Genomic DNA, 23,301 nt, shown 5'->3' with positions numbered 1-23,301 from the left:
GCTGTACTAAACTTCACACAACACCCAAAGAACAATGCAGCTTCAGCTGTCAGCAGTGCAGTTAAGTTACCACAGTCATAATCACTTATGTCAATAAAACAAGCTCTGAATGTCTAATCCACAAATGTATATGTTATTATATTGTTTAAAAACATGACAATGCACAAATATAATTTACAATTCAATGTATGTAGTTAATTATTTTAGGTCATATATGCCAGTCCCATTAATGTACATACTCAGATTTAACAGTTTTGAACAATTGTTTTTATTGAGAACAACATTCTCTAATTATAAAAGTAGTTTATATTTGCAGATGCACTCATGAATGAATGTGCTATCCTAGTTGTAGAAATGCAAAATTATTGCTATGTGAGAAACCAATAGCTGTAGTATTATTTGCGGTTACTTAATTTGATATTGATTCTATGAGAAAGGCTGCTGAAATATAAAATCCTGAGTGGTTTTGCTTCTCTGTTCAGTTTTCAAGTGGAATGCTGTAAAAAAAAGAAAAAAAATTACATTAGCAGTCCAAATGGAGAGGTAAAGCAGAATTTCTAATAAGACTGGTATTTCTCCCCTCTAGCATTTATATGTCACTGGCCCCCAGCCATAATGAATGCACGCTTCAGTGGTAAGGAACATTATTCACTAACCAGTCCCTAATTTGAGATACACATGGAAATCAATATAGGCCATGTCCATTAACATGCAGAGTTTGACTTTTTGTCTTGTGAATGCAATTAGCACTTCTGATAAATATTGGTACAGCAGTTCACATCAGTGTTTGACAGTAAATCATTAAAGTTCAGAAACTAGAACACAAGCTACAGACTTTGGCCTTGCTGCAGGAAGGTTTCAGAGTAGTTAGAAGATGGCCTACAGAATGTCAGCCTGTCTGCTAACAGCAGTTTTGAGGAATGAGAATAGCATGTAATTTAACATTTCCTTTGCAAATTTTTTGCTGCCTTTAGGTGTTATTGAATTATTCACATGCACATTTAAATTGTTTAGCCATACCTGTTAGAAACTGGCAGAACTGTAGTTAATGGCAGTGCTTTGTTGTTCTGAGGTTCAGTAGCCTTTGCTGCCTATTTTGGTGCTAAACAGTTTTGGTGGACTAACCCTGTCACCTGTTAAACAAATAAATACAGAAAATATAATGTTAATAATTAAGTATATTTTAGTTTGTTTTTGCAGCTGATCATTTATTTTTAAATAGATCACAAAACAGAACTGAAAAAGTGACCAGTTTTCCAGCATACACCTAGAAAACATGTGCCTGACAGTGTTACTTGGTAAGGAAATCTGTATAAAAATAGAGGATGCTCATAAAGCGTGTGTACCACTATCAAGGAAAGCCATTCTTTCATGCAATGGCTTTGCCAATACTTTCCATTTAAATATGTGTGGCATCTGAGTTACTCCAAGTAGATTTTTTTTTTCAGCAGAAAGCAAATAAGGAAGTTTAATACAAAATGATGTTCTGCATATTGATTCCCAGCAAATGCTCAAGGGGAAATTGCTCGAGTGTCAGTAGCTCGCAGAAAAAACAAGATGGACGGCATAATTCTAAGAACTGTTTCCCAAAGGAAATCATTGCAGGTGATCACACCAGCAATGATTCACTTTGTTAGGGAGGTTTCTCCATACTTCAAGTTAATGAGTCCAAGGGGCTGGTATGAAGCATGAGGGACTTGCCATCCACATTGGGGAGTGCACCCCTAACCCTCCTGCAAAAAGAATGTATTTTTTTGGCCATTGTTTTTTTTTTTTTTTGGGAATGTTGACTTTCAGGAAGTTGGAGTTTTATAAAAGAGCTGCTGAATACCTTGTCTGTTGCATATTGTCTCCGGGAGGAGAGGAATTTTGTCTTGACTCAGGCTTATGTCTCAGCAGTTGGAGCTGCTTCAGTTCCTGTGAGCAATTTTCTCATTGTTGTAGATAAAGATGTGTGATGGAAAAGTGACGAATAGCTATGTATCATGGAATGATAACTTAGCTTTAAGGTTTCTGAAATCAGGAATCTAATTTAATTCTGCAATAAGCCTTTTGGTGATATAAGATTTGAAATCCATGGTTTATTCTTAACGTTTATAGATTTATTGAATGATAAATAGGGCATAGTATACTATTACTTCAGTGACCTTGCACATGAGTTGAGGGATGAATTTGCAATCTAAGATTGCTGATTTGACTGGAAACAGCATTATTTGTTATTATTTGTTATTTAAAATGTGTGTGTGCTCCTGTTTTCATGTTAACATTTTTGATGAAGCAGATGTAATTAAAAATTACAAGGGTGTCCTTTGCTACTGCAGGCAACCTAGTTTTTTCTTTTCTTAGGAAGTTGGATCATCTTATGCAAGGCTGTCTTGTGTTTGTTATGGGAAAAGTGGCATATCGGCAGGGAAGGTATTTTAAAATGCTCTAATTACCTTAGGGTCACTTGTGGTGTGACTGTAACCACTTCTGGTGGGGGGAGAACAGTGCAAGTTGCATTACCGTTATGAGTGATATAATGTGTTGCTTGTGATTCTTCTGCTTTACCGATTATATAGGCCCTTGTTGTGGATAATGCTCTTTCTATCAGTTCAGTGCAGATGTTAGTTGCAGCTTTGTCAGGTACCGTTCATCTGTCTGCAGAGTTTAACATGGGTATTAGTGATAATTTAACTGTTTTTAAAGAGGAAGGAAAGGAATTGGATACCATGAATTACTGCAATATGGAGGACAGGCTGAAGGGTGATCTACGAGTAAAAACATAAGGAGGATCTGAGAAAGCAGGTATGAGTTAAAAATTAGGGGCAATGACCATTCTCCATGCTTTTCTTGAATGTCAGATTTACATAATGGTGTTGGAAGGCTAGTGCTTTATCAGTGTTGCAAGGATAGGACTGAAGATATATTTTATGAAAAGAAAATGCTTGATATATTTTATTGGTTCAGCTGATCAGTCTGAGATATTGAGCAATGGTAAGGTGCTTTGATATTTTGGAGGAGATAGGTATTAAGGAAATGTAGTACTTTTTCATAACAGGCAGGTACTGGTTTTGGATGTTCATAGGTTCATATGTTCATAGGTTCATACTAGGCTATCTTCCCTAGGGCATTGATAAGCCTAGCCAGAGTGTGTTTGGCTTTCGCCACCCATTTTAAATTAATTTTGCTATGCCCTTTTTCGAGGTTAGTATACTGTGCCTCTGTCTAACAGTGACACAGAAGTGATACCTGGGGTAACCCTACAATCTCCCATCCAATCATCAAGATTCCTCTTGAAGAGAGTCAATGAGGGACTCTGTCTAACCTGGACTGGGATTTTATTCCAGAGTGAAGGGAGCCTCTGGGTTATGAATCTGTCCCTCCAGCATATCCTATTTATTTCAGTGCTGAGGTTCAAGTCTCTCGAGCACGTAGCTCGATGGGATATGGATTTTCTGAGGTGCAGCATATCCATTAATTCCGGGTTGGACATGGCTTTATACGTCAGGCACAGATCACCTCTGAGCAGGCAGTATGACACGGAGTAGAGCTGGAGTTTCTTTAACCGGGCAGCATATCGCATCTGTTTGAGTCCTTTGATCCTCTTGGTGAGGTACTTTTGGGGTCTTTCCAGTTGCTACAGGTGTCTTGTAAGGTACTTCCCAAAAGGGGCATTGTACTCAATTATGGGCCTGATGGGGGATGAGTAAAGAGGTACGATGACCTCCCCTGATCTAGATGTGAATCCCTTCATGATTAGGTGGGCTATATAAAATGTTTTTCTAACCACTTTGGCCACGTGGTTGTCAAATGAGAGATTGCTATCAACTTGGGTCCCCAGGTCCCTAATTACTTCTTCTGTACTTAATGGATTACCACCTATGTGGTAATTTGTGGGCACTTTGTTTTGCCAAAGGGATGACTATACACTTTTTGGCATTTAGCTTGAAGCCATGGCTCTGGCACCAGTTGTCTGTTTCTATGAGGCCCTTTTGGAGGATGCTTGTGTCGGCTGGAGAGTCAATTATGGCACCCAGTTTGCAGTCATCTGCGAACTTGGTCAGCCACAGTCCTTCCGTGTTGGCCTGTACCTCAGAGAAATATATACAGAACAAGAGAGGTCCCAGGACTGAGCCTTGTGGGATGCCACTTGTAACTGGTTTGGAGTCTGACATGGCTCAAGCAATTACAACCATGTGGGTTCTGCCTTGTGCCAGTTTGCAACCCATCTAGTGACATAGGGGTTTATATTTAAGCTTGTGAGCTTATCTATAATGCCCAAATGGGGTATTGTATCTAAAGCTTTTGTGAGGTGCAGGTAGGCTGTGTGGACCACTTTCCCCTCGGCAATGGCCTTGGTGACTGTTTCAAAGAAATCAACCAGGTTTAAGAGGCAGGATCTGCCCTTAACAAAGCTGAACTGGGTAGGATCCAGTGTCTGTAGGTCCCCAATATCTTTATTTATGAGGTCCATGATGACCCTTTCCATAGCTTTGCAGACCAAGCTAGTCAGGCTTATGGGGCGATAGTTTCCAGGATCCATTGAGGCACCACCTTTGTGGAGAGGGACCACTGTTGCTGTACACCAATCTTTGGGTACATATCCTGTAGTAAGGCTGAGATTGAACAGTAGTTTTATGTTTGGGTTTAGCTCTTCTTGGAGTTCATGTAGGATGCAGCCCGGGACACCATCTGGTCCCATTGACGCTGTGTTTTTTGCTTTGGAGAAGGCGGCTCTTACCTGAGCATCTGAGATGTCAGGGGGGCAGCACTCTGCTGGGATAGATATTTGCCCTTTTGGTGGGGAGGGGGGGGGAAGAAGTTTGCGCTGAACCTGTCAGCTAGGATGTTGGCAATGTCTGTGGGTTCTGTGTATTTTTTGTTATTTTGGACTAATTCTGAGCATATCTGGGAATTCCCACAAAGGTTCCTAACATAACTAAAGAAAGCCTTGTGATTATCCTTAGTGTCCTGTGCAATTTTTCTCTCGAAGCTGGCCTTAGACGGTTTTATGAGTGCCCATAGTTTTTTGCTAATACTGATCAGAGATGCCTTCCCTTTTTGGGATTTTGCTCTACAATGTACTAGCTTCCTCCTTCTGTTGTATAGTTTGTTTATGGCTGGGGTCCACCAGACAGGACGTCTGCCTTTGGAGGATTGGGTCTTGGTTTTATTTGGGATTGCATGATCCATGCATTCCTGAAGGTGTTCATAGAATGCGTTTATAAAGGATTTTGCGGTCTGGGCCGTATTTTCCACAGGCCCGGGGGCTTTGAAGGATTCCACCTCAGTTTTGAGAGGTGTGAAATTTGCTTTAGAGAAGTTTTTCACTATGGTTTTCTGGGCAGGGGGTGGGGGACGGGATGTGAATATCCAGTGAGATTAGTTTATGGTCTGATCTTACCAGTGAGGGATACACTTCTGGTCTGGAGCATAGAGTCCCCATGTTGGTGATGATCAGGTCCAGTATGTGTTCCCCTCTTGTGGGAGTGGTAACAAGTTGTTCCATAGCATTTGAGTTTATAAATTCTAGGAACCTTTGGGCTAGTGTGTTGGAGCTAGAGTAATGCTCCCAGTCTATGTTTGGGAAGTTGAAGTCACCCAATAAAATGGTGTTTGGAGAGACCTTCATATTTTCCAGTGTTCTCAGGAAGGTCGAGTGGGTTTCCTGGGTTTGGGAGGGTGGTCTGTAGCAGGTTATATAAACTGGAAGGCAGTTTTACCCACTTTTAGTTGCACATGGAGAGTCTCTGATGCTTCGTGCTGTGCCACCAACCTGGAGGTGTGGGTATCTTTGATGAATATTGATACTCTCTCTCCTTTTGTGGTTCGGTCCAAGCTTTGGGGCTGAAAAGCATGGTATGAGGTATAACCTGGTAGTGCTGGGGTGCTCTCGGGAGCCTTGAACCAGGTTTCTGTTACTGCACAGATATCGATGTTCTCCATGCTAAGGAGAGCTTTGAGTGCGTGCATCTTGAGGTTTAGACTTCTGGCGTTGAGTAGCATTACTCTTAGTTTCTTATCCCTTGTGATACCTATGGAGGTGGGTTTCTCTTTTGAACCTTGCCTAAAAAAGGCACTATGGGGGTAGCAAGAGCCTTTGCCAATATCCAAAAGCCCAGGGGTGACAGGTGCAAGCCGTCCCTAGCGAAGCATCGTGGCTTGTCGGGCATGTCATCCCAGGCTGACAGGCATTGGATCCCCTTTGAATGACACCAATACTTAAGCCAATTGCTGAAATTGATCATCTTGTCTTCATATTGTTGCATCATTCTTGGTGAGGGTAAGATGCTACTCAAGGTCAGGGTCATACCGGCCTGGGCTACATGCTTTGCCAGGTAGCGGTATGGTAGAAGCTGATTAATTAAATGTCTTGGGTCCTCTCCTAGTTGGCGCATATTTCTCAGACCTTCAGGCAAGCACTTCTGGCCCCCTGGTTATCTAAGTTTGCAGATGATTATAAATTGGGTGTTGTTATTAGATCTTCAACTGAATCACAATTGCTCTAACATGGCTTAGACCACGTTAACAACTGGTAAAAGGACAATGGTCTGAAATTAAATATACAAAAATGTGGCAGAGTTTATTTTGGTAAACAAAACTGTTTCACTTACCATGTAGGTGATGTACCCCTGCACTCAGACACTGTCATAAGGGACCCAGGGACTCTTGTTGATATCATTTGACCATCATGTCTCCACAGCAGTTTGGAAAGTTTTTATCTGGCCCTATAAAAAATTTCCAAAGGCATCTCTACTACATACAAAGAAGTCTTAATTCCACCTTACTTATACCTTATCAGACCAATTTTTAAATATGATACACCTTTTGACATGTATTTAATAAAGCATATCACATAACTTGAGCAGTTGCAAACATTCATAACTAAAACGTGCAGTGACCTTAAAATTCTTAGTTATCAGGAGAGACTGGCAGCCCCTTTTCTGTACTCAGTCTCTTACAGACTCCTTCATGGAGATCTATGTCTAGTCTTTTGTGCCTTGGATAATCCAACCCTATTTGATGTCCTCTTCCTTCACAGAGCTAATGGTACATCAAATACTCAGTTAAAAGAACTAAACTTGCATCAGCAGATAAATAAGACAGATTGGAATGATAGAACCATATCCCAATGTACCTCACCTCTGGAACAAATACCCACTACATGTCAAGCAGAATAGCACCCTTGTTACTTTTAGGGAAACTTAGATAACTATATGGACAGCCTCAAATTTTCTGCTGGTGTGTCTTGTCTTGCCCTCCTCGGGGGAAATTTTGATTTTTTTTTTTTTGGCTAGGTTTGAAATGGTCTGCAAATGGATTGCCTACTACTTGCCTTTTATAGGATCATAAGAGGTTACTAGGCTAATAGCCCCAGGGCCCTTACAAGCAAAGCCAAGTTGAAACTTGTCCCCAACTTGCTGGTTCAAGCAGACATTAAATCAGCACCAATTGCCCCTGTACACCAGAGACACAGAAGGAACCTCCAGGGTGAATTTCTGGTTACCTATCCAATAATCTAAATTGATCTTAAATATGGACAATGAGGGGCTTTGTTTAACATGAACATGAAGCTTGTTCCAAAGGTGTGGCAACCTCTGTGAGACAAATCTGTCTCTCCAGCAAGTTCTGTTGATGTCACATACCAGGTTAAGGTCCTTCGAGCGAGTGACCTGTGTGCATTTGACTTGTGAATGTGCAGCATTTCCATTAAAGCTGGGTCAGAGATTGCTCTATATGCAAGACACAGGTCACCTATGAGTATTATGTATTATACAGAGTAAAGTGGGAATGATTTCAGTCTATCTGCATAAGACAGACCTTGAAGACCTTGAATTTTCTTTATAAGGAACCTTTGCAGTCTCTCCAGTTGCTGCAGGTGTTTGGAAAGGGACATACCAAAGGGAGCATTGCACTCTATTATTGGCCTGATGAGGTAAGAGTAAAGGGGAGTTATAACCTCTTTTTTTTCTGGAGGAGATGCCCTATTATGAGATGAGCAATATGAAATGCCCTTCTTACCATTCTGGAGAAATAGTGATCGGAGTTAAGGTTGCTGTCCAACTGTGTGCCCAGATCTCTCACCAGTGATTGTGTGCTTACGGTATTGCTATTGATGTGTTAGTTTGCTAGAACATCACTCTTGCAGAAGGGAATGATAATGCATTTTTGTCTGTTAAGTTTAAGACCATGACTTTGCACCAGTCATTAGTCTGCGTAACACCTTCTTGCAGGATGTTGACATAGCTAGGTGTTTCAATGATCGCTCTCAGTTTGCAGTCATCAGCAAACTTTGTCAGCTAAAGTTCTTTAGTTTTAGCCTGTACTTTGAAGAAGTAGATTCAGAACAGTATGGGTCCCAGAAGCGATCTCTGTGGAACACCACTGGTTACAGGTCTGCTGGGTGAGGTAGAGTCCCCTATTTTGACTGTATGAGTTCTATCAGTGAGCCAGTTTGCAACCCACCTGACAATATATGGGTTGATACCCAGCTAAGTGAGTTTATCAATGATGCCTTAATGGGGGATTGTGTCAAAGGTCTTGGCTAAGTTTAGGTAGGCCATATGCAGAGGTTTACCCTCATCTAGGGCTTTGGTGACTAAGTCGAAGATGTCCACCAAGTTTAACAGGCATGATTTCCCCTTGACAAAGCCAAACTGAGTGGGGTTGAGCATTTGGAGATTTCTTATATCTTTGTTAATAAGGTCCATGATGATTCGTTCCATGGCCTTACAAATAAATCTGGTCAATGGGTCTATAGTTCCCGGGGTCCGTGGATGCACCCCCTTTGTGCAAAGGGATGACGGTAGCTATTTTCCATTCCACAGGGACGAAGTCAGTGCTTAGGCTGTGATTTAAAAGCCTGCTCAATAAGGAATGTCTTTACAGCTTTACCCGGTTAGAGGTCGCCACAGCAGATCACCGGTTCGCTAATGATTGGCAGTGGATTTTTACGGTGCCGAGGTGCCAGCCCGATGCCCAACCTTCAGTGAAGGCAAACCCACATGCACCTACCTGCATGTCTTTATTGTTTATGCAGCCGCAGGGAGGCCATGCAGACTCCATACGGAAGGAACTCCACCTGAGAATCGAACAGAAGAACCTCTTGCTGTGAGGCAGCAATGCTAACTGCTGCAAAACCACGGCCTGGTATTGAAAAGCCTGCTCAATGGTGATGCTAACTCCTGTTTTAACCCATGCAGAACTCAGCCTGGATGTTGTCTGGTCCCATAGAGGCTGTGTTTTTGGCCTTGGAGAGAGCAATTATGACCTGCTTCTCGGAGATACTAGCCAGGGGACAGGTGTTAGGGATGCTTTGGGGTATATGTGACAGGGACAGGGGAGTGAAGTTTTCCCTGAACCTGTCAGCCAGCAGATTTGCTATATCCACAAGTTCTGTATGTGTAGAGTTCAGCACAAATCTGGGCCTTACATTTGAGGTTATGGATGTAATTAAAGAATGCCTTGTGGTTATCCTTAGTTAGGGAAGCTAATTTGGATTCAAAGTGAGCTTTGGAGGACTTCACTAGGAGTCTTATTTGTTTGTTTAAAGTTGAGGAGGGAGTGTTTCCAGTTTTGAAACCATTCCTTCCTACTCTTAGATAGCAATTTCTTTCTCCTTTTGTTTAACCTATTAATGGCAGTTTTCCACCAGGCAAGTTTATTTTTCCTTGAAAATCTTGCTTTGGTTCTATCAGGTATGGCAGAGTAAATGCAATTGTACAGGTGCTTGTATAAAGCATAGGTGTATAATTCAGCACAGGTGTCTGTTCCATCAGTGGGGGGAGGGGCTTCAAGCTATTTATGTCATCACGTAAGGGGTTGTAATTGGCCTTGGAGAAGGTTATTAGTCTAGTTGTTGCTAAAGGGGAAGGGGGTGTGTTACAGTAACTTCTAGTGAGTCTGATTTGTGGTCAGATCTCACCAGGGATGGCCACACACTGGGGGTGGTGCAGTGGCCCGCCATGTTGGTGAGCACCAGGTCCAGGATGTTTGAGTGCCTTGTGGGTGTGTCAACCAGCTAGTCTAGGGCATTGGAGTTAACAAAGTCCAGGAACCTTTCAGTAAGTGAGTTAGAACACATATAATTTACCTAGTGTATGGGCAGGTAATTAAAGTCTCCCAAAACCAGGGTGTTTGGTTTTATCTTGACTGACTCAAGTAAATCCCAGTAGTGGATGTGCTGATTCATGAAGAGGGTTCTATAGCTGGCAATGACCTGAAGAGGGATCTTATCCTCAGTCAATTGCACCTGAAGAAATTCAAGGGAATCGCGCTGTTTAACCAACCTAAGGGTAGCACGAACCTAAAGATAGCATGTAGGGATTCAAAGTTATGTAGACATTTTACAAAATGTGCAGTTGTATGACCTTTTTGCTTGTTAATATGAATAGTAATGTACCTGGGTTGTGAGGTTGCTCTGCTATATATATATATATATATATATATATATATATATATATATATATTTGTAGAGGCATAACAGGTAGGATCATAACATTTGTAAAGAATTGTAATCTGTTAGGGATTTGCAGCTGGGTCACAGGTGCGATTTCACATATACAAATTCATTGCATATCAAGACTGATTATATTATCCTTTCTTAATTGCTTATAGAGGTGGATGGTGTGAGACTTTTAATTGGCTTTTCTGATCTTTTCACCACATGAGACATGGATAGTCCTGGTCTGACATCAATTTGAATAGGTAAAGTCAAAGTCCAGCTTTATGGGTAAATGTAGATGACCGTAAGAAGTCAATGAAACAACTATGGTAAGATTATAGAAATACAAAGCCACTTTTGTTATTCTAGTGCTAGATGGAGGGTTGCTTTTAAATCTAAGTAAAGGTAAGAGTAACAGGCTTTGCTCAGAATATGTCATTATGTATCTTACTATTCAGTTCATCAAACCTATAATCCTTACTCCTTAATTTTAGTATTATTAGGTGTTCATTTCATCAAAACCATAATCCTTAAGCATGACAGTTTAGCATTCTCTGTGTTGTGCATTGTATTAAAACACTGTTGTCTGTAAAGATATTGGACATACAGAAAAGAATACCTCCAATAAGCTCAGAATGATCCAAAGTAGTATGGTAAAACATGTGCCCAAACATTGTTTCTCCTCTCTGCAACAGAGGCAAAGCAGAAAGGTTTCCCACGCAATGCACATGTCTTTTTATAGCAGCTGCTGGCATCATCAAGACAGAGAACTGCCCATGTCTATTGTGGGTGGTACCTGACATCTAAAAATGAAAGATTTTTCCTTTGTCTATGCTATGTTAAGCAGATGCAGACAAATTTCTCTGCCAAAGCATATGTGAAGTTTAGATTTGAAAATGTGTTTCTGCTTTTTCTTTCCTTTGCTTTGATTTTAGGACAAGGAAATGAAAGTTTTATAAAGTGCAGGTAGGTTTCGAGCAATTAAGCCATACTGGAACTATAGGGAGAAATGAAATTTAAGGTTGCTTAAAACTGCAGGTGACGGTGGACTATTCCTTTATCTTCCTTCTCTGTCTCTTTGCTGGTATAATATCAATTATATACCACTTATAGAAATAGCTCTTAAACATGGCTGTTTTAATCCTAAAGCAACTCAACTGCAATTACTACTTCACAAACTAAAAAACATTTTATCTTGCTGCTGCATTAAAATGTTAACAGCTGGATTTTTAAACATATAAATGTAAAAAATATACTTCTAATTTGAGACCAGAAGCAGTCTATATATATAAAGAAGCAAACTAAGATCTGGTTTTCTCAGTTTTTAAGGAAGTTCAGTCATGTCTATGTAATACTTTGGTATTAATGGCATAACTTACAAATTCATCCAATACAGATGATATCTCAACTTCCTGATATTTGCCAGTTCATCCATCAAGGTAAAAAGGGCTGTTAAACAATGGAGATATTTAATAAAGGTAAAAAAAATGCATTGTTAAAAATTTCTAGTATATAAACGCAAAAGTCACTGGGAGATTGTGAATGAAGCAGGATTTACTCTGCACAGCAAAATTTACACTCTCAGTCTTCACCCTGGTGAGCAAACTATACCAGTTACTGTAAATCTTGTTTCATCCATGGTTGGGTGGTGATTATTAGTAAAATATCTGTTGCTTACCTCTGTTTTTTGCCTCTTCATTTCATTTAAAGGCATGGCGTTTTGCCGTTGAATGCTGAACAGTAGAATAAATAAGGTTCAATCCTCAGTTTCAGTGATAGAATGTACTTGGCTGAGAACACGTGCTTTTCTACAAGCTGAGGGCTCAGTTAATAGGGAGAAAGGATTCAATGAGCAAAAAGGCAATGATTTTCAAGTATCAGTAAAGAAATTGCTGTGCTAAAATTTCTAAACAGTGTGCCGTTTCTTATTCATCTGTGCATCCAGGAAAAGAGAGGCTTCAGCAAAACATGCACGGTTAAGCATTACATTTTATGCAAGGAAATATTTTAGGGTGTGCCTAAAGATTTTATTTTGCTGCAAAAGTATAGGATGCATGTTTTTGTGTATGAGCAGTTCTCTGAAAGGCATAATATCAGTTTGTAGCAAAAGTCTGTGACAGAAACTTATTTTTCTTTTTTATCTATGCATTTGACAAATCTGATGTACAACGTAAAACACTCTAAAATCAGCTGGAACTGATCCATAATGGCAACAATACTATTAAACTATAGCCAATGCTCGGACGAGTGAAAAAAAAAAACGTTTATTCAGTAATACATTAACAATACGTTAAGCGCTTTCATCCACTGGACAGTGGACTTCATCAGTCTGATATATATATATATGTATTGTATATATAGCTTGCTAAGAGAAATAGCTAGGCATGGTTTAATGAGTGAATTATAATGTGGAGAAGGTAATCATGGTATTTTACAGTATACATAATTACTTTCTATAATTTGTTTTCCCATAAATGGAAAATATATAGTGCAAACTAGGGTAACATATCACTGCATTACTTGTACTATGATATAATTTTATGTACTGCATCTAAATACTTTGGGTCTAAGTTGTAATAGTTGTTATTCATTGAAACAGGGCTGATATGCAATTTATCTCCATAACAAAATCCAGAGAAATTAATAAAGATATGGACACAATGGGACACCGCCATGTGCACTATATTAGTATTGCTCACCATGCATGAAGTACATATGAAAACAACCCTACCCCCGGTTATATGCAATTCATGAAGCCAGCACAATTCCAGCAAAGGCTGGTCCTAAAAGGGTAGGTAACCTGCAGGACAGCAGCTGCTTGCAGGACAATGATCCTGTGCTTCCACAAAGGGATCTCCCTCTGTTGCTAATACTTTCCTCAGGAGGCAGTGCCACCAAAGAGATCAGAATTAAGCAATTTTTTTCATAATGCCAGTATGAATAATGATATAAAACTTGAAAGAAAATCTGGATGAGAACTCTTGAGCAGCAGTCAGACTGCTGGCTCAATTTTAATTATAACTTTTGGAAACTGCTCAAATGAAGCCATCAAACTCAGGGACAAATGTGTCTTCTGCACATGAGAGAGACATCAAAATACTCTTGTTGCATGGCAGGTCAAATCTGGGTGAGCAGCATAGTTCCCCTACTTTCAACCAAACCTTCTATCTCACAAGCCCTTGTCCCTCCTCACCCAATGATGCCGGTGAGGTCACACCAATAGAAGCTTGCACAGCAGCAAACCCTCTTTAACATAATATGGCAATGACCTCCACTCTTCCATCAGGCATAATGGCTGTAATTTCTTTATAAATTATAGTCAGTCATGATGTGAAAGAACAGTGCAGCAACACACTGCCTTGCATACTTTACTACATTGTAGTGCTCTGTGTACAATACTCTTCTGTATGTAGTTTATAAAGTACAGGGACTACAGTACACGGCCAATATGGACCAGGTGAAATTGCAATTAAGAATGGCAGCAAAGGCTAGATATAATGATTAGTGGGCTCATACACTCCTGCACACTATGTCTGTGTATAGAACAGTTTGTCTTCAAACCCAGTAATTTAAATAGCTACATGTGTGCCCATCCACTTCTGCCAGTATTGTAGGCACAAGGAGTCAGTTCCAGCAACCTCTTAGATTTCAGCCAAACAACAGTAACTGAAATAGACAGATGGATAGGCAGACAGATAAGTAAGTGAATAAAGAAATGAACAAACAGAGAAATAAATAAACAAATAAATAAATAAATACATCCATATGTACATGCATAAATACAACTTAAAATCCAGGCTTAAGAAAACTAAAGATATATACAAAGAATTCATTCTGGCAGAGTTGCTAACAAGATAAATCTGTCTGCAAGAACTCTGCTTTGAATCTTGTTTTTGTTTCCACAAAATGGGGTATAAACATTTTTAACCTGTAAGGTATGTTGAGCAGTTTTAAAAGGTACTAGCCATTATTTGCCACATGCGGTTATCTGGAAACACTGGAAATGATGATAATTTTCTGGTATTTTCCCTGTGAATTGCAGCTTTGTAAACAAATTAGTCCTCAGATTTGGTGGCATATATCCTGCATGTCACAGGTTAAGTACAGAAGTGCAATACAATGAATGTAATATATTCTGTAAAGCTTATTGAACAGACAAAGGCAGATACATGATTTAAAATTCCTCAGCTGTGCACTCTGGAGTATGTCATCCAATTCTCAGAATAAACAAGTTATTTTATTTATCTTTAAAGGAGGCAATGGAAGTCTCTTTTATGAATGAATTCTACACTGTTTGAAAAAATGCCTCCAAGGCCCAAACCTCATAATTTAATACACTGCCATCTGCAACATACTATTGTCTTTTGTAGCAGTTTGTAAAACTTTCTGGGTCTAATTTAGACTGTGATGTGCCCCAGAGGTCCATGTTCTATCATTTTATTACTGAGTGACAGTTTCCTATGCCATCTCTGCACCATAATGAAATCATTTTACAGCTGTATTGCATTGTTTCTTTGGTTGCCCTAAGGCCTGAGCCCTGTCATTTATTACTATAACTAGTGAGTACCTCTGTCTGTCTCTGCAGGATGGAGAAATCCATTTACAGCTATATTGTTCAGTTTGGCTAGTTCACAAAGTCCTGAACACCACTATACAGTTATTTATTTGGTTCTTAGTATATCTTTCTTTTACAGTAGGTATGGACTACAGAGTTATTCCTTTTCATATATGAACCACAGGAATGCTACAAAGCAATTCAGAGAAGGATCATATCCACTTTGTACTGCAACACAGGGATATTACACATTTTACCAGTATATAATGCTGCCAATTAATAGTAACAAAGGTAGCACTGGGAAACAAAATAGAATGTAAACCCTGACATCATGAAAATTAAGAAAAACATATATTGCTGTGTATATTGAACCACAAACCAAATAATCTGATTATAGCTCTCAGCTGTCCCAGTTTTTATGAATGCTTCTAATTAGTCTGGAAAAAGCTTAAAACTGTGAGTTATACTTTCTGTGGCACTGGGTTTGATTCCTTCAGCCCTCATTTTCATACTGGGTGGCCCTGAGCAAGTCACTTAACCAGACATCACTCCTAGATTGCATCTGAAAAGGGACTGAGTATCTAATGGGCCTAATTCTGCATTAAATTTTACCCTTGAGGCCTTTTTCCTTAATTATTTTTAGATTTGTCTCTAATTCTGATGGCAAAAGTTGAGAGCAGTAGCCATTATGTGTATATGTGTAAATAAGTAAAATGGCATGCATCTCACAGTTCTGTGTGGAATGAAAAAAAAATAAACTGTACAACAGGGCATTCGCATTTGTTCATCTTTGCTTCTATAAGCACCTAAGAAAGTCAGAAAAAACATGAATATTTGTCTTACAAAACTTCTGTACTTCTGATTTCTTTTTTCTGTACTTTTTTTAATTCAAGGTGTAAACCACACCTTCATCTGTTAATGTGTTGCAGAAGTAAAATATTGAACAGGGTCATAGAGGCAGTAGGAATAACTGACCTATAGGGATCAACATTAACCCTTAAAACATCCAAGCTTGTATCACAATTGCCAAGCAGCAAATGCACACAATTCATGCAAAAAGTATATACGTGTTTATGGCACGTGTGCTTTGTATGGACTTATACGCCAATGATACAGCCTAACAAGCTTTAAAAGACATTTTTATGGAATGGGAGGTGGAATGGGCAGAGGGCAAAACTCGCTGTAGTCATAATTACCCATTTCTTTGTTATTTTTGATCATAGATCACTCCTTCTTGATAAGGGCCGTGGTGGTGCAGCAGTTAGCATTGTCGCCTCACAGCAAGAGGGTCTGGTTCGATTCTCGGCTGGAGTGTCTTCTGTGTGGAGTCTGGATATCCTCCCCACAGTCGTGACATTTCAAGACATACAGGTAGGTGCGTGCATGAATGGGTATGCCTTCTTTGAAGGTTGAGCATCAGGCTCGCACCTCAGCACTGCAAAAATCCACTGCCAGTTGTTAGTGGACTGGATTTCCACTGCAGTGACCCCAAACTGAGAAAAGCCAAAGACATTAGCTTTAGATCACTCTATTCTTGATCAGTAATAGGCAAGTAAAAATCTGCCTTATTCTTTCTCTGGGATGCTGCAAGACTTGAGAAAACAAAACACACTACTATTTAAGAAGTAAGACATCACTCTTATGTGCATGTGCAACAGTACAGGAGTGGCTTCCATCTTGTGGTATTGTGATTGAGGAACTCAGACACGGATACAAGCGACACACTATAAGTAGTCTGTTGCTACATTCCTTAGTATAGATGTGAATAAGATGAAAAGGAAGTTGCTGATGTTTTTCCAGGAATCTTGCATGGACGGGAAACACCTTGGTGGAGATCTGGGGTCATGCCACACCTTGGTGGAGATCTGGAGTCATGCCACTCTAGACAAATGAGAAAGTTACATATGCATTTGCCTGATAACACCTGAAGATGGAAGCTGTCATGTTGTGCAGTGCAGCTTTATTACAGTAACATCATAGTGCACTATGTTATACTGTGAATTTGGACAACAGCTAGATGTATTTTTTTTCTTATAAGTTGGGGTTTCACTGTATATCTAGTACTTATTAGGTCTGAGTTACAGCACTGAAATGTGCACTACCTTTCAGAAGCCATGTACTTAACTGTGTTGCATGTAATAAATAGCTTGCAAAATATTAATTGATGAGACAGTACACTAACAGCTTCCACAATTCTTATTGTTAGTTTAAGGTAAAAGAGTGTTATAAATATGCAGAATCTAGCCTCTCTAACATTTTTTTCATTATATTACTATTACCTTACTATAACAGAATGTAATTCAGTGGTAACTGAAATGGCACAACACATTATTAGGACTACTGCATGTAATAAAAAAATCATATGGTGATAAATTAAATGTTACAGTTTCAAGGATCTGGTATTGACATATTACTTTATGTAAATTATATTTCACCTATAGTGCCTAATGACAACCTCTAGACAATTTAATGGTTGCATACTTTCTTCTGAAAATATTCCCTCTTCTGATATGTCAGTGTTTAAAGATTTACATTCTCCAATAAGTAAAGATGAACATACACATTTCCCAACAGTTTGACAGTTAAAAAATAATGTCTTTGTCCTATCATCCTCTGTAGCCAGTGAAACGTAAGGTGAAAAGGGTTACTCACTACTGTATTTCAGAATGTAAAAGACCATTTCCCATTTCTGCAGAATTTCAGCACCCATCTGATAAATCTGTCTGCTGCTGATACTGAGAAGCCTTCCTATTATCCACACTCTTAATCCTATTGCGTCTCTAATCTTTGTCTGGCAAATGTTGGCAGGATTGGAACATGTACTTTGTGTACTAGGGAATAGGCTGAGGCCATCTGAAAGTGCTGTGTCTGGAAAAAGTATTATCTATCCCTAATGTTTGACCTTGATTTTGAAAACCTAGAGTGAAATATTGAAAATGAAGTTTGAGGCAACATCTCCATCTAGTGGAAAATTCTTGTACTGCACCCTCCTGTGACTTTTGTCTGAGGAGTGTGTGTAATAAAATTATAACACTAGCAGAAATATTAAGATAATCTTAACAGTGCCCTTATATTTGTAAGGAATATTCTACTTGCAATATATTATTATTATTATCAGTAGTAGTAGCAGTAGTATCCAGTTCATTTTTTTAAATATTTTTATGGACTGATACTACCATTAGTTTTTATACTTAAGGATTAGATATCTGATTATGACATGAGTAACTTTGGGATGCAGTAAACAGCAAATAAAGCAATTGGCATGTGTTGCATAGCTGAAACTGAAAGTCAAACAATAGTTATTTTGAGAAAATTATTGTAAAACAGATAGTAAAATAATAAATGCAGAAGTTTTCCAGTATTGTGTGGTGCAGCAAAAGGTAATTACAGTCTGTTACATGATTCAGAATAACGTTCATTCCTTGCACCCAAGTTAATTCTTGTAGTGTTGTACTGAAATACTTTTAATGGAGTGATGCAGATAATAAAATGCATGCACCAAATAACAGAATCAACAACAGCTATTGTGTTAAACAATAAATGTGTTACTCTTTCAGCTGTATCTTATGGTTTCTTAAGTGGCCCTAAAGCCTGAGCTCTTTCTATTGAATTTACAGTCAGAAATTGTTTTAATTTAAGTCTAAACAAAGTACAAAGAAAAAGTCTATTGAAGAGGTATGGTTCTGAATATTCTGAATATTCCTTTTCAGTCTCGTGTCTCTACTCAACAATGTGACTTAATCTTCTGATGTAATAAAACATAATGATTTGGTCTTGCTTCTCAGTCAAAAGTATAATAAGTATTGTTTTCTGTTAAACATGAATGAATATGTTTGGCACAGGAAATGCAACCTTGCTAACTAGACGAGGGTTGCTGTAAAGAAACCTGAACTTCTATGTGATTTTCTCTTGTTAGCACATTTAGGGGATGGTGGCATAATGGTTAAGGTATTTACCTTACAGATCCAAGCTGCAGGGTTTGATTCTCACATGGACTAATTAGCTCAGCTTAAAATGGTCCATTAGGGCAATTAGCCTAGAACTATAAATGTGTACTGGGAATTGTGAAAACATACTAGGAATTTTCAAACTTGGGTGACATATCTGACCTAAAAGTATTACTTTTTGCAATTTAAAATTATGTAGGCATTAACAATGGAAAGTGTGCACAAGATTTTAAAGTATTTCACTCATCTGGATTTGGACTGAGTCCACTGTTAGAACATTATTTCATATATATTTTTGTATTCTCATTTCTGTCAGCCACTTCTTTTTGTGGTGCCCAATGTCTGTTAATTTTTTTAAGGAAAATAAGTATATTAATAACGTATTGTTTTAGGAAGCATTCTGTGGATAGTGGTGGCTATTTATAGGGCTGTGATTTAACTGCATATGATGTATGGATGGACAGTTGGTTTATTCAAATACTTGAGCATTCATATTCAATATAGACCTTCTTGTTTGTACCCAAGACGGTACACAGACTGACAGATGATGCAGACTAGATGTGTACATGACAATGATATGGCCGCTTGATGCAATACAAATTTGGGGCATTTTCATCTCTTCCATTGTTCAGAATAAATAATTTTCCAATTAGGCTAAGCAGGAATTAGAGAAAACCTAAGGAAGTGGTGGTAGAGAATTCCTGATTTTGGAGAAACATCATAATTAGAATTTCCCTTTTTTAATGGTCCCAAATACAACAGTGCCAGCTAGTGTATTCCTGATAGCTAGAGCAGTGTGTCATCGGAAGCTAATTTCTCTGTGAAAGAGTTTAGAAAGTATAATTTTTGGTATTAGAGAGATGTCATCCATGTTCTTCCCACACAACATGAAATTATTCTAGCTGTTTAGCAGAGCTCATTGAAAGGGATTGTTACATATAGAATTATGAATGCTCAGTTCTTATATGGATCTATCATTTTATTATTTGATATCTCTCATAGCAGCATAAGTTTTGCAGATGCTACAGATCAGAACTTAAGAGACAAGGCACTTCCATGATCGTCATACAAATAAAGAAAAATAAGGTATAAATGCATAATTTGTGAGCACATTCATACTCTGCTGATGTGTAAAACTAAAGCATGAATTCCCTGTAACTCTCCACCCCCTCCCTCATCTGTCATACCTCATTCAGCTAATCAGATTTCTTGCCAATGTCTGGCATAGAACTGACACTGATTTAGAAGTACATTTTAGGCATGTAGCTTGCTGCAGATACACCTGACCCTTATAAATCTAACCTGAGATATATGCATTACCTGAGAAATACAATATGTAGTCAAGAAGATACAAACATTAGCCGGATAGAAAGAACTGGAGATGTGAGGCTGGAGAGGCAGATACAGTTTACATGTTCTGGAGTTGCCCTAAAAACCAGGTTTATTAGGTGGATCTTAACCAAATGTTCATGAAACGTTATAGAGTACCTATACCATCAAGATGGGATGTTTGGCTCTTTTGGAGAATATTCAGTACCCACTGCACAGTTCACCAAATGCTGAACATTTGCTGGATTTGGGTAGTGCTGTCAAACTTCTCTCTACCCCTGTTTGTGGGTTGGGACTGGCATAATTAAGGTATTTACCTCCCAAACACAAGGCACACCATTTGAATCTCACCTTCAGATAAATTGGTGCGACTTAAAATGGCCCACAAGGGGAACTTGCCTATAAACCTAAAATTAATCTAAGGGTGGTTCTGTCACAACTTGTGCTCAATTCCCTGCACAAGTACTTAAATAATATAAAATTCATGTACCCCACGAGGTCTTCATCACCTAGACAATGTTGCCAAACAGTGACAAGTGTTACAAGCCTGTACTTCCAATGTAACATGAGCAATGAAAATTATGTTGGTGACCTTTACAGCTTATAACATGTTCTGAAGATGGACAATTATCCAAGTGAATGCCAAGGCATGTACACAGTGTAAATTTTTATGGTTTCAGGTTAGCCTTTTTTTTCTTTCTAAAACTCTATAGTAAACTGCAATATAGCTCTCTTTATTATGAGATGCTGTTACCGGTCTTTCACATTTCTATGTCAAAATCAATAAAATACAAAATAAATATAAGAAAAATAAAAAAGAAGAAACTAGCATTGCTTTATATTCCATAGCTAAATGACAGACTTGTTTGCAACTGGCATTATTTTTTTTCCAACAAGGAATGAAAGATCATTAAGGCAACACTCAAACAATGGATAAAAAGCCTTCTTCTTGTGGCCTAAGTAAATTTGAGCACGTCATTGAACTTTCTGTTAATAGATGAGGTAGTATTTAAATTAATTCTTTTTAACCTCCATTATGACTGAAGTTTCAAGAAACTTTCTACCTAGATCAGATGTGTTCAAAAGAGATGAGCTAACTGTGGGTATGGAAAGGCTATTTATAAATTCTGCTTTGAATATATTTTAAAACATTTCTTTATGAGACTGAAAGTAGCACTGAAATGGCTTGATTTGCAGTTCAATCTATAGCAGTGCTTTTATTTTAAATATTTATTGGTTACATCTGAAATAGGTTAATGTTTAGGTGTGAATTACGCTAACAAAAATTGGGGCCTTTTTAAGCCTAGCCATTGATCCTAACTCTCTGACAAGTTCTGGTAGCCCTGGAAGTGTAAGCAGGGGCTTGGGAGATAATTTATTTATTTATTTTATTTATTTATTTTACATTTGTTAACCGGGAGAGTCCGACTGGATACATGTCCATTTTCAGCGGAGGCCCGGGGAGAAAAGCTCCACGTATCAGCAAATAAGAATACACTATGTTGATATAATACAGTATGTTCGCTTAAGTATTTTACACAAGAATAGGAGACATTTTAGAATATTTCTACTCATTGCTCAAGACATGTAAAGAAAAAAATATATATTCAAAAAAAAAGAACACAAAAACTCATAGTATAACAGACTTTTTCCTTTTAGGTAGACCTTTCGGATAGTAGTATCAGGAATTAAATAGGATAATAAGACTAGGGAATTATATAGAAAAGGGAATAAGAGGGAAAACAGAAGAGAGAAATGGTAGTGGTACCGTCATTGGTCCTAAAGGGAGGAGGAAAAATCTTGTTTAGTTGAAGTCAGACTGGGCTTATACATTGGCATAGCCAGTGTATCTGAAGGTGGTGATTTAGTCTCTTTTTGAAGAGTTTTATGGAGGAAATGGTGGTGAGGCTGGATGGAAGGGAGTTCCAGATTTTTCCTATTGCACTGGCAAAGTCCGCATCACCCCCTGAGTTGTTGGATTTTACCGTTTGAGCTAGTAGTTTGTTTGAGGAGCGTAAACTATTGAGATTGTTGTAAGGTTTGATTAAGTTTATCAGTGCAGGGGTTTTGTCAGATTGTTTAAGAATTTTAAATGCTACTATGAGTTGGCTCTGCTGTAGAAGGTTGGGGAATTCGATCCAACCCAGGCTTTGTAGGTTGGTACAATGATGGGTTCTATAGGGTGTGCCAGTTGCAAATCTTGCAATATGATTATAACAACATGTAAGTTTGTTTAATTCAGTAGTGTTAAGATTTGTGAAAATAGAAGCATATAAGAGGGTGGAGAGGAGATGGGAGCGGGCAGTGGCTATTTTTGCTATTGGGGTAAGAAAGGATTTTATTCTATAGAGCGACCCAAGTTTTTTGTTTATGGTTTTAACAGTTTGATTAATATGGATATCAAATTTAAGTTTATTGTCAATGGTCACACCCAGAAGTTTAGTGTGGGAGTCAGGGAGATGATTGTCCCATTTTGGATTGGATATGGAAGGGTGTGGGTATGATCTTGTGAGTGGGGTAGAAGATTAACAGTTTGGTTTTGTTTGGATTCAGAATAAGTCGATGTCCCAGTAACCAATTTTCAACTGCTGTAAAGCATGATTGGGTTTTTGATAATAAATTAACTGGGGATGAATCAGAACAGACTAACGTCGAATCGTCAGCATATTGAATGCAGGTGGCATCTGGGATGGCTTTATAGAGGTCATTAATAAAAACAGTAAAGAGGAGAGGTCCCAGTATGGAACCTTGAGGAACTCCTATGGTATTAGATAGGAGGCTAGAGAGCCTGTTCTGCCAGAGTACAGCTTGCTGTCTATCTTGGAGATAGGCTTGAAACCAATCTAGGGTTATGTTGTCTAGATGGAGATTTTTTAGGGTATTGTGTAGTAGTTGATGGTTCACCATATCAAAGGCCTTTGATAGGTCCAAAAGAGAGCTGACGATATTTTTTGTTATTCGGTTGAGATTAATTGTTTCAATAAACGAGAGAGAGCAGTGGTTGTACTATGGTGTGGCCTAAAGCCATGTTGAGAACTGGAGAG

General features: G+C 38.6%; 1 long non-coding RNA gene across 1 annotated transcript; it reads right to left on the bottom strand.

Annotated features, from left to right (window-relative positions):
• Positions 1-363: 363 nt before the first annotated feature.
• LOC122798876 lies at positions 364-17,765 on the bottom strand. Its single transcript, XR_006364325.1, has 3 exons — positions 17,634-17,765; positions 1,021-1,133; positions 364-497 (listed from the first exon to the last, which is right to left on the bottom strand). It is a non-coding gene; the product is annotated as an uncharacterized LOC122798876 (long non-coding RNA).
• Positions 17,766-23,301: the final 5,536 nt, after the last annotated feature.

This window comes from Protopterus annectens, chromosome 3.part1 (genome assembly GCF_019279795.1).
Source record: "Protopterus annectens isolate FY-2018-M chromosome 3.part1, PAN1.0, whole genome shotgun sequence".
Taxonomy (NCBI): domain Eukaryota; kingdom Metazoa; phylum Chordata; order Ceratodontiformes; family Protopteridae; genus Protopterus; species Protopterus annectens.
The sequence above is the reverse complement of the archived record's forward strand: the minus strand, read 5'-3'. Positions and strand labels throughout refer to the sequence as shown.